The following is an 11,906-nucleotide window of genomic DNA, read 5'->3' on the forward strand; positions in this document are numbered from 1 at the left end:
GGAGGAGGTGAGTGAGGGTGTTCACCCGAACCCCCTCGGCAAAAGTTACACTATATGTAATGTAATTTTTTTATTTTTTTATATACATATATAGATTTTGAATCTCCTGAACACAAAACTAGAGGTCAGTTTAGTGGTGAAGGGGTTCAAAATTTAACTTGAGCTGAGAAACGCAAAAAATAAAAAGTACCCCATTATGGTGGACATCTAAACGTATGTGATTGGGATGAGATAACGTTGATAATTACAGTCGGGGTTCTAAAATGTATACTTATGTGTTAATTTTTCTTTTTCTTTTTTAATTTATCTTTACGAGCATACAGTAAATTCTCTTTTTCAATTATACAAGTATTAATGATAGACTTGACTTCTAGCCTCAACCGACAACTCTATTCGGTTTTTAATAGTAATGAATGCAGAATCAAAATTACTACTGGTGTATATATAATAAGAGTTAATTTAACTTTTTAATAGGCCTTAATTATATTTCTTAATTACATTACAATTAAGGGTTGCCTTCTAAAGGTTTTCTCTTCCACATTTATTTCTGTATTTGTCTTTTATTATTTCTTCTACTATGGGGTGTTTTAGAAATATCAAAGCACTTTCAAGTCTTTTTTTATATACAAAACTTCCTAGACTAATTTTTTTGAAGTTGATAAGAAATATGCCTTATTTGTACTCCTACTTTATTTCTTTATTATTTAAAATGTCACACTCAGTTTCGGTAAATGTTTGAAAATTTTAAGGTCCTCTTAAAACGCTTAAAAAAATTGTGAATTGTGATGATGTTACTTAAAAAGCACGTCACTATGCATAATTTGATGAGAGAATACACCACATTTGCAATTGCCTTAATTAAATCGTGTATTGCCCATAAAATTGAAATTTCTCTCATTAATTGCTTTTTAATTGTTCAGTGTGAAACATTGAAAATTTAATTGATCTTCATTTGGATTGAATATTGTTACCTAAAATATTTATTTTTATCTAATCATTTGCTAACAATATTGAAATTTGAATATTTTCATCGGCATGTTTTGTTGATTAGCCATATCGTTCATGTTTAACAAAATTAACTTTTTTTTTTGGATATTATTTGGTGTATTATAAATTTTATTTTTTAAATTTGATGCATGTGTACTTAATAATATTTTCTATGCGTAACGAATATTGTAAGTTGTTTATACTCTTTTTTTGGTTAAATAAGTTGTTTATACTCCATTCATCCAAAATAAATATGCAAGGCATGCTATGCAGTCAATTACTTTAATTTTTTTTTGTATGAATTCATAAATATATTTTTTATTATATATTTAAAAACTACATAAAAAGAAACTATAATTTGAACTTGATGGAGTAGTTTAAATGTTGAGAACATCTTTGAGAAATATGTAGTTTGTGAAACAATTTTTTAACTTTCCAGGTAGTAGTAATGTCAAACAATTTGTGACAAAAGGGAGAAAACTTTTTATGTTTTTTGAGTATCATATATTTTTTGGGCCGGTAAAAAATATGTCAGGCAGTATTTGTTAGCATAGGAAAACATGATTAAATGAATCATGAAGCATTGAATCTTCATTTGTATTTGAGAAAAAAATTAAAATAAACATTTTATAAAATAATATTCCATTTAAACTTACAAACGAAAAAAATGTCATTTTCTCGGCATGTAAAGTTGTAGAAAGTAGGAGGAAAGTCTAATTGTATTAAGAAAAGTAATTTGTTTCTTCATCTTTTCAATGTATTTTGTATAATTATTGAAATTAACAAATGCAAACATTTGTAACGTATAAATTTTTATTTTTATTTATTTGAAACTTATCTTTATTTATAAATAATCTCATTAAAATCTCAACAAAAGAATAAATATTGCGTATCTAATTGATGTCTTTAGAACCAAACTATTTTTCTTCTTTTGGAAGAAAACGTTATAGTTCTTATTGAATGTTGTTAAAAATTTTAAGAGACTTCATGTCATGTATTTATTTGCAGGTTGAAAAAAAGGTCTAAAGTAAGGACAAAAAAAGAATTTTTGTTCAATTTTTAAATATTTTTATGCAATTTAAATTTATGGGAAATCTTTAGTTTTTAAGAGTTTGCAGAACATATCGAAGTAATCTTTCAATAATTTAATGTCACAAAGAGCGAGAAAAAATAATTACAAATTTAACCTTTAATCTGTGTTTTCGGCCCATGCTAGAGTTTGCAGAAAATGTCGAACAAATATTTCAATAACTTAATGTCACAAAAAGCGGAAAAGAATAAAAAATAATTACAAATTTAATTTTTAATCTTAATTTTGGGCCCGAACTTAGCACGGGCCAAAAGCCACTAGTATCTACGAGATAAAATTTTGAGATTTTACTTTATCTCTCCGATTAGTTTACATAACGTGATAAAATGACGCTAAAGAACTTTCAACCATTTTAGATGCACTTTCACGGGTTATGACAAAAATTTCAACAGTTTGTCATCTACAAAATCTCGTGAAAATGACTAAATATATATATATATATATACTAATTTCTTACCTTATCAAATTTGTAGAGAAAATTAACAAAGATCAGAGATGAGCTATCTTGACAAAGTTAACAAGTTCACACTTCGAATTGTTGTTTAATTAATTTGCATCTTAGGTTTCATGCATGTAAATGTCAAACAAATACTCACAAAACATGGAGCAATTATTATTTCTGAAAAATAATTTTTATTAATATATTCAATGAATAATGTCACTTCGCGAAGTTAAAATTATCGTGGTATAAAACTTTTATTGTCTAATGAATTTAAGTTCAATGTACTGATGATGTGAAAATTGCTTATATAATCAGACTACTTATTAGTAGATAATTGCAGATAATTTTTTTTGATAGACATTAATATCTGATAAAAATGATAATTAGCCTGATATTACAGGTTAAACTCATTGATAGTGTAAACTTTTTTACATAATCAACGAAAATAACTTAAGTAGGCGTTTGGACATGCGGTTTGAAATCATGGTATGAGATGAAACTAGCGTTTAGACATGTATTTCATCTCATGGTTTCAAAAATTTTAAATATAAAACTTGACCTATAAGTTTATATTTTATAAAAAAGGACCCATAAGTTGATAAATATTTTTAACAATTACTCCCGCCAACTATTTACCAATCTCATTAACTTCAACCAACTTTTATTTATGTCTACCATGAGGGAAGATTATATTAAAGAGTAGTTACATTACTATTCATATTAAATTTTTATTTTTATTGAACTAAAGTTTGATGAATTGACGTTGTATTTTTTAAAAAGACCTTCTAATAGCGTATTAATTATGTTATGAATTATGACTTGCTCATTTGGTAAGATTGTAAAAAATTGAGAATATTTTGATAGCTTTCATAACTTGTGGTCTATAAGCTAAAATACAACTTAACATATCTAAATTACATGTCTAAACATAATTTTAAATTATCCAAACGGCTCCTAAATCATTTTTTAATATTTCCTCCTAATAATTTCTTTCTCTGACTTCTCTTCCTTTCTAATTCCATTTAGTCCACATGTACTTTGAATTCTGAACTGATATTTGAGAATCGAAAATTCGAAATCGCTGCGTGTCAACATTACCCGTAAAAGCAGCTGAATTAGGTGAAGAAAATAAATTCCTCGGTAGAAAAGGCTACATTTGGCAAAAAATTTCACTTTGGCTAGGACTTAGTTTTGTGGTAGCTGTGGAAAGAGGTGTACTGCTTTTTGTGGTTAGCTGTGGAAAGAGGTGTACTGCTTGGAATAAGACGTGTGTCTCCTAGTCTACAAGAATTAAATTGAAATATTCGGAGTTTCCTTCTAAAGGACAATAGGTTTAACCGGAGAAAAAGACATAAATGGTCCCTTAACTATGAGAGTAGGTTCAAAATAGTTCCTTAACTATGCATTTAACGGTTTTGGTCCTTTAAGTTTGTCACAAGTTAACAAAAATGGTCTCTCAACTATGAGGGTTGGTTAAAAATAATCCCTAAAGTATGCACTTAACAGTTTTGGTCTTTTAAGTTCGTCAAATGTTAATACGTTTAGTCTTCGACAAAATATTCATCGAACTCTGTTTGTTAGATTTGACGAGAACTATGAAAAAATTAGCGAGAACTCACATTTGGGTGTACGCATTACTAAAGAAAAGGCCAAATACCTCAGGATAAAACCGACGGACATCAGTCGGTTATAGGAAAAAACAGAGGAAAAACCTACAAACTTGATAATGTCAGAAAATAGTGTCTCGGAACACAAAGACCGACGGACTCCATCGGCTAAGTAAAATACACTAGACTCATTTTTACTGAAAACCCGAAAAAAAATTCTTCCATCATAGTGATTCTTTAAAAAAAAAATTAGTTTCTGCGCATTTTCCTTGAAAATAACCGACGGACGTTCGTTGGTTTTCGTAAAAAATAATAAAAGCTAAAAAAAATTAAAAAATAGTGTCCCTCGATTTTATCCATCGATTTCCGTCCATCGTTTTTTTCGCTTGTTTTTAGTAGTGATAATTTTTGTAGTTTCTGTTATTTCTAATTTATTTCTAAGGTCTGGTGTATTTTACTTAGCTGATAGACTACCTCGGTTTTAATCGACAGAGTCCGTCGGTCTTTGTGTTCCGAGACACTATTTTCTGACATTATCAAGTTTGTAGGTTTTTCCTCTGTTTTTTCCTATAACCGACTGATGTCCGTCGGTTTTATCCTGAGGTATTTGGCCTTTTCTTTAGTAATGTGTACACCCAAATGTGAGTTCTCGCTAATTTTTTCATAGTTCTCGTCAAATCTAACAAATAGAGTTCGATGAATATTTTGTCGGAAACTAAAAGTGTTAACATTTGGCGAACTTAAAAGACCAAAACTGTTAAGTGCATACTTAAGGGACTATTTTTAACCAACCCTCATAGTTGAGAGATCATTTTTGTTAACTTATGACAAACTTAAAGGATCAAAACCGTTAAGTGCATAGTTAAGGGACTATTTTGAACCTACTCTCATAATTAACGGACCATTTATGTCCTTTTCTCGGTTTAACTGACTTCAAATGAGACTACATGGGACTTGCTTTTATAATTTGTAGGAATGGTAAGTTCTATTACTTCCCTTGTCCCAGGGGACACGTTTTGCTTTTGGAAATTCAACTATTTAAACTTTGATTAATATTTTAAAACGCAGTATTATTTTTTTAATTATATTAACATGAGATGAATTGTATTATTATATATTTTATACAGTTTTGAAATATTTAAATATTAATTGATCTAATCCAATTTTACTTCAAAAATTGGTTAACTTTGATTCTGGAAAGGAAAAGTGCAAGGAGGAATTTTTATTTATCAGTCCAATGTTCACATTATATTGAGAATTAGTTGGGGGGTGTCTACTGATGTAGATCTGAAGTCCCATGTCAAGATGAACTGCCAGACGTTGATGGCGTGGAAAATATGGTGTAGTAGGTGCATTGTTGTACTCTGGTTTCTTTATCTGGGAAAAATTTCCAAGCAAATGCACCTTTAATTTTTTTTAAAGTTACATGTATGTCCAAATATTTTTAATTTTCGAATATTAACTTTAAATATATATTTTTTCAAATATTTTGTTTTTGTCCAAAGGTCTAATAAATATTTTTAGAAAAATGGGTGGTTAGCAAGTTCTACTCTGGCCCCTGATATATACTCCCTTTCAATTTATATGAATTCATTTGACTGACACAGAGTTTAAGAAAAAATAGAAGACTTTTAAACTTGTGATGTTAGATAAGTCACACACATATATATACTCCCTTCAATTTATATGAATTCATTTGACTGGACACAGAGTTTAAGAAAAAAAAAAAAAAACTTATAGTGTTAGATAAGTTACATATATTTTGTGTGGTTATAAATCATTGCATAAAGATAAATTATTTTTAAATATAAAAATAGGTAATTCTTTTTTACACACAAATAAGAGAATAGGTTCATGTAAATAACAAGGGAGTATGACATTTGGCATATTTGAGAGAGGTCACGCGACAGAATGGACACGTGCAGCATTATAGAGGAGATCAAATCTTTTGATATCTGTGTATGAAAAATTGTTAACCACAGAGACTAATTGCCCTGCTCGTCCATTTGCTAAATGTTAACCCCAATCTCTTTCTGATGTATAATGTGTGATGCATGTGTTATGGAAGAGTTTGGACCGTCGGAAATTGGATTTGAAATGATGGTACGCTGAGTTGACGAGCGGAAAAGGCCAACAAACATATAAGCTGTCAAGCTTCTAAAAAACACATGATATGTTCGGGACTACTCGAGCTTCAATACTGTTATCAGACATTGAATTGAAGGCCAGTGAAAGGACAAAGATGTGGGGAAGCGGCATACAGACCATAAAATAAACATAACATAATTAAAACCACTTGTGTTAGTTGTGTACTTAAATTAGACACAAGTTCTTAATTTCTATAATACAAGTTCTTAAAGATAGTTCATTGGTTAGGCAGTGGATAAAAGTCACAGAACTTCGTGTTTTTGTTTATTTATTCGTCGGTGTCCTTACTTCCAACGCCATACATCCGTCCCTTTTATTTATTCCGACGCGTGCTCATTTTCACCAAATTAGTACACTAGTGATAAAATAAATGAACAACAGTGTATTAAATTTTCTTCTTATATTTCTGAATGATTATTTCTACAATCTACTCTAGTATTTATACAGTTATGTATGGATTCTACTCTATAACAGAATGGACAGGTGTACTATTTCTGTTGCTAACCTCCTAACAACTTGAAAGATAAATACTGAATTTAAAATACATAAATGAAATAAAATACTATGTATGTACAACTAATGCAAAATACAGCTCATACGGGTATTTGGGCCTTCTCCTTCTGGACATACGAAAACATTTCTGTCAGCCCAATACCGAGTTTGCAATTTTGTCCTTAAGCCCAAATTGATATAAGCCCAATTTATTCCCTTGACCTAATTTACTCCCAAAACCATCTGAAGACAAGACTTCGATATTTCCTATGTTCAATGTCCAAACATACACTTATCTTCTCACATCGTCTTCTTCCTTCATTCAACCATAGAAACTTGTATTATGGAAAATAAAATCCCAACACCCCCCCCCCCCCCCTCAAGTTGGAGGTGAGGATGAAACACCCAACTTGTCCAATAACCTATGGTGAATCGGGCCAGTGAGAGACTTCGTAAACAGATCTACAAGTTGCGAAGTCGATTTGACATAAGAGAGTGAAATCAGACCAGCGAGGTACTGTTGACGGACGAAGTGACAATCAATTTCAACGTGCTTCGTCCGTTCGTGAAATACGGGGTTCTTTGCTATGTGAATGGCAGCGAGGCTATCGGAATGTAGGGGAATCAGCAAGGAAATTGGAACGGAGAGATCCTCAAATAATCGTACTAACCAGGTAAACTCAGCCACAACCCTTCGCATTGAACGATACTCAACTTCAGCTGAGCTAAGTGAAATAGAAGCTTGCTTTTTAGATTTCCATGAAATAGGTGAAGAACCAATTGAAATATAGAATCCACTAAATGATTTGCGTGAATCTGGACATGTGCCCCAGTCAGAGTCACAAAATGCGAGCAATTTGTAACATGGGGAGGAGGACATGAACAAACCAAGACCTGGATCCTTCAAAAGATATCGCAAAACCCGAAATGTAGCAGCAAGATGTGGTTCACGAGGATCTTGCATAAATTGGCTCAAGTGCTGGACGGTGAAAGATAAGTCTGGCCTTGTATGAGTAAGATAATTCAACTTATCCAATAAATATCTATATAGAGTAGGATCTGTAATTGGACTGCCTGTGTGAGCTTGTAGCTTGATGCCTGAATCCAGAGGAGAAGAAACAACTTTAAGGTGTAATGAATCAAACTCATGTAATAGATCAATTGTAAATTTCCTTTGAGATAAAATAAGACCATAAGATTCCCTAACAACTTCCATGCCAAGAAAAAAATGCAAATTTCCCAAGTCTTTTATTCGGAATTCCTTATCCAGAAACATCTTAAGGGAATGTAATTCTGCTTGATTGTTCCCAGTCATTAGAATGTCATCCACATAGACTGCAAAAATATAAATGAAATCACCTTCTTTTTTCACAAATAGAGAATAGTCATTTAAAGAATGTTTGAATCCTTTGAAACTGAGAGCAGATGTCAGCTTTGAATACCACTGTCTGGATGTTTGTTTAAGTCCATAAATGGACTTTTTCAGCAAACAAACATGATTAGGTGAGGGAGGTGAAATTCCTTGCGGATACTTCATATAGATTTCCTCATCTAAATCCCCATGTAAAAAGGCATTGTTAACATCTTGTTGAAAAAGACCCCATCATTTCTTAACTGCCAAAGCCAAAATACACCTTATAGTTGTCATTTTCACCACAGGTGAAAAAGTCTCATTATAGTCCACAACATCTCTTTGAATATCTCCTCTAATTACCAACCTAGCTTTAAGCCTTTCAATACTGTCATCTGAGTGTTGTTTAACCTTGTAAACCCATTTACAAGGTAAAGCTTTCTTCCCTGTAGGTAGAGCAACCACATCCCAAGTATTATTCAACTCTAGATCTTCAATTTCCCTGTTCATAGCTTCTTGCCAACCAGGATGGTGGGCAGCCTGTGCATAGCTAATAGGTTCTTGGATAGTAGAAACAGATTTAAGTATGTCTTGATTAACAGAAGACAAGTTACTAAAAGGAAAGCATTTAACATCAACATGACTAAAAAAACATTTTGCATTCATATCTGTGTGTGTGATAGCATTGCAGATATAATCTTTGAGATAGGAAGAAGGTTTTGGAATCCTAGAAGATTGTCTAAGTATGGTTTCAACAAGAGGTTCAGGAGAGTTAGGAAGAGTGGAGTAAGCGATATCAGAAGAGGTAGGACTATTGATAGGACTAGTAGAAAGGGGTATAACATTCTCAGGATCATTGCAATCATCAGAACTAGGATCAGAACCTTGATATAAAGAGTCATCTGTTAATATGGAGGTTGGTTCCTCATTAGTTGGTGGAATATTAGACTGTTGAAAATAGGGAGCAAAAAACAGTTTCCGAGGATTGTGGGGAGTAAGAGAAGAAAAAGGATAAAATTCCTCATGAAAAACAACATTTCTAGATACTGAAATCTGCATAGTCTAAAGATTCAAAACCTTGTATCCCTTTTTATTGAAAGGGTAGCCTATAAAAACACATGGCAGAGCCCTTGGATCAAATTTGGATCTTTGACTTGGTAGAGTGGACACAAAACACAAACAACCAAAACATTTTAAATGAGAATATAAAGGCTTTGTTTTAAACAAAAGCTCATAAGGTGTTTTGTAGTGTAAAACTTTAGATGGGAATCTGTTTATAAGGTAAGTGGCTGTTAAAAGACATTCTCCCCAATAAGTGATAGGCAAGTGGGATTGAAATAACAAAGCCCTTGAGGTTTCAAGAAGATGCTTGTGTTTCCTCTCCACTACTCCATTTTGTTGTGGGGAGGATACACATGTGGTTTGGTGTATAATACCCTTAGATAATAGAAAATCTGATTGCACTTTACCAATTCCTAATTCAAAAGCATTATCTGAACTTATTATTTTCACTTGAGAATGGAACTGTCTTTCCACCATATTTAAGAAGGATTGCAATAATGAAAAGGCATTTGATTTTGTGCTTAATAAATGAGTCCAAGTAGCCCTTGTAAAGTCATCTACAATAGTGATAAAATATTTAAAACCATCATGGGTAGGAGTTTTGTATGGTCCCCAAGTGTCTACATGGATTAGATCAAAAGCAGATTTAGTTGTGATAGTGCTTAAACGGAAAGGCTGCGTGGTTTGTCTTGCCATAGGACAAATAATGCAAGGAGAAGTAAATTTAGAACAAGAAGAAATAGGAACAATATTTTTCATATTACTTAAAGGAATGTGACCCAACCCGTAATGTCATAATCTCTCTTTTACATTTGAATCAAAAGCACTGGAAAAAGCAGAAAAAACAGACATTGAAATGGAAATACAAATGGACTGATCCTTAGGTAATTGAAAACTAGAGCTAGACAAATAACTAGATACAACCTTAGGAAAACTAGTAGAAACTGCTGGCTGATTTGACTTTAAGATGTAGAGTCCTCCTTGTTCTTTACCAAGCACCAGAGGGTTCTTCAGTGAAAGGTCCCGCAAAAGAAAACAGGTGTTAGGTGTGAAGAGAAGAAACGTTTTGAGTTGTTTGCACAATTTATGTGCAGATAGAAGATTGAACCTAAAAGAAGGTATATAGAGGACATTATGTAGGATAAACTTAGAGGAAATAGAGATAGATCCTGAATAGGTCACTTTGACCTTTTGGGAATTAGGAAGATTGACCATAATAGGCTTAGAAAATGCTTTCATTGTTAGATTGAATAGCATTTTGAAACTTTCTTGGCTTTGTAAACTTGAAATCAGTAGGAAAACCATGGATCTTGTAACACTTGTCAATAGTGTGTCCTGGTTTCTTGCAGTAGTTGTAGTAAACTGTGTTTTTCTTAGTGTCATAGGCAGCTTTCTGATTCTTATAGTCATTAAACTTTCTTGGTTGCTAATTAGTTACCATAAAAGAGGATATTCTCCTGGGTAAGTAGGGGTTGCATGAATCTCTATTTGTTTTTCGTCTTGAATAACTAGAGAGTAAGCTTGTCCAATACTAGGAAGGGGTGAAGATAACAAAATATTACTCCTTACACCTATGAAAGTGTCATTTAAACCCATTAAAAATTGTAACAGTCTTTCATCTTGATGTGCCTTCACAGTCTTTTCTTTTGCACCACACGTACACTCACATCCACAGGCAGAAAAGATATTCATAGCATCCAGTTCATCCCATAAGCTTTTCATTTTTGTAAAATAAGCAGAAATGCTAAAGTTCCCTTGTGTTAGCGCATTCAATTCTTTTTGAAGTTGGAACAATTTTGCCCCATTTGCCTGACCAAATCTATCTTCCAGGTCAGACCAGAGGACTTGTGCACTTTGGGAGTACAACACACTTTCAGCAATTTCTTTTGATAAAGAGTTGAGCAACCAAGAGAGTACCATATTGTTGCATCTCTCCCAAGCTTTCTGGAGTCCAGAGTCAACAGCTGGAACAATTAGAGATCCATCAATAAATCCTAACTTGTTCTTAGCTGAAAGGGCTATGATAACAGCCCTTCTCCAGCCTCCATAGCTTCTACCAGCAAAGAGAGCACCCACCAGGTTCATTCCTGGATAATCTGATGGGTGAATGTAATATGGATGAGATGAATCCACAACATTAGTTGTAGTGGATCCATCAATCCTTTCAACAGAAGAAGAAATATTTTCTGGTGTGGGTATTCCATCTCCAGACATTGTAAATTAGTATATAGATTCAAAAAATTGCAGAGAAAAAAAAAACAAAGTGATTGTAAATTAAGAACAGAAAAATAAGGTTGTAAATATGACTGAAATTAGACCTGCTCTGATACCATGATAAAATAAATGAAGAACAGTGTATTAAATTTTCTTCTTGTATTTCTGAATGATTATTTCTACAATCTACTCTAGTATTTATACAGGTATGTATGGATTCTACTCTATAACAGAATGGACAGGTGTACTATTTCTGTTGCTAACCTCTTAACAACTTGAAAGATAAATACTGAATTTAAAATACATAAATGAAATAAAATACTATGTATGTACAGCTAATGCAAAATACAGCTCATACGGGTATTTGGGCCTTCTCCTTCTGGACATACGAAAACATTTCTGTCAACCTAATACCGAGTTTGCAATTTTGTCCTTAAGCCCAAATTGATATAAGCCCAATTTATTCCCTTGACCTAATTTACTCACAAAACCATCTGAAGACAAGACTTCGAT

Source organism: Lycium barbarum, chromosome 1, assembly GCF_019175385.1.
Source record: "Lycium barbarum isolate Lr01 chromosome 1, ASM1917538v2, whole genome shotgun sequence".
Lineage (NCBI taxonomy): Eukaryota > Viridiplantae > Streptophyta > Magnoliopsida > Solanales > Solanaceae > Lycium > Lycium barbarum.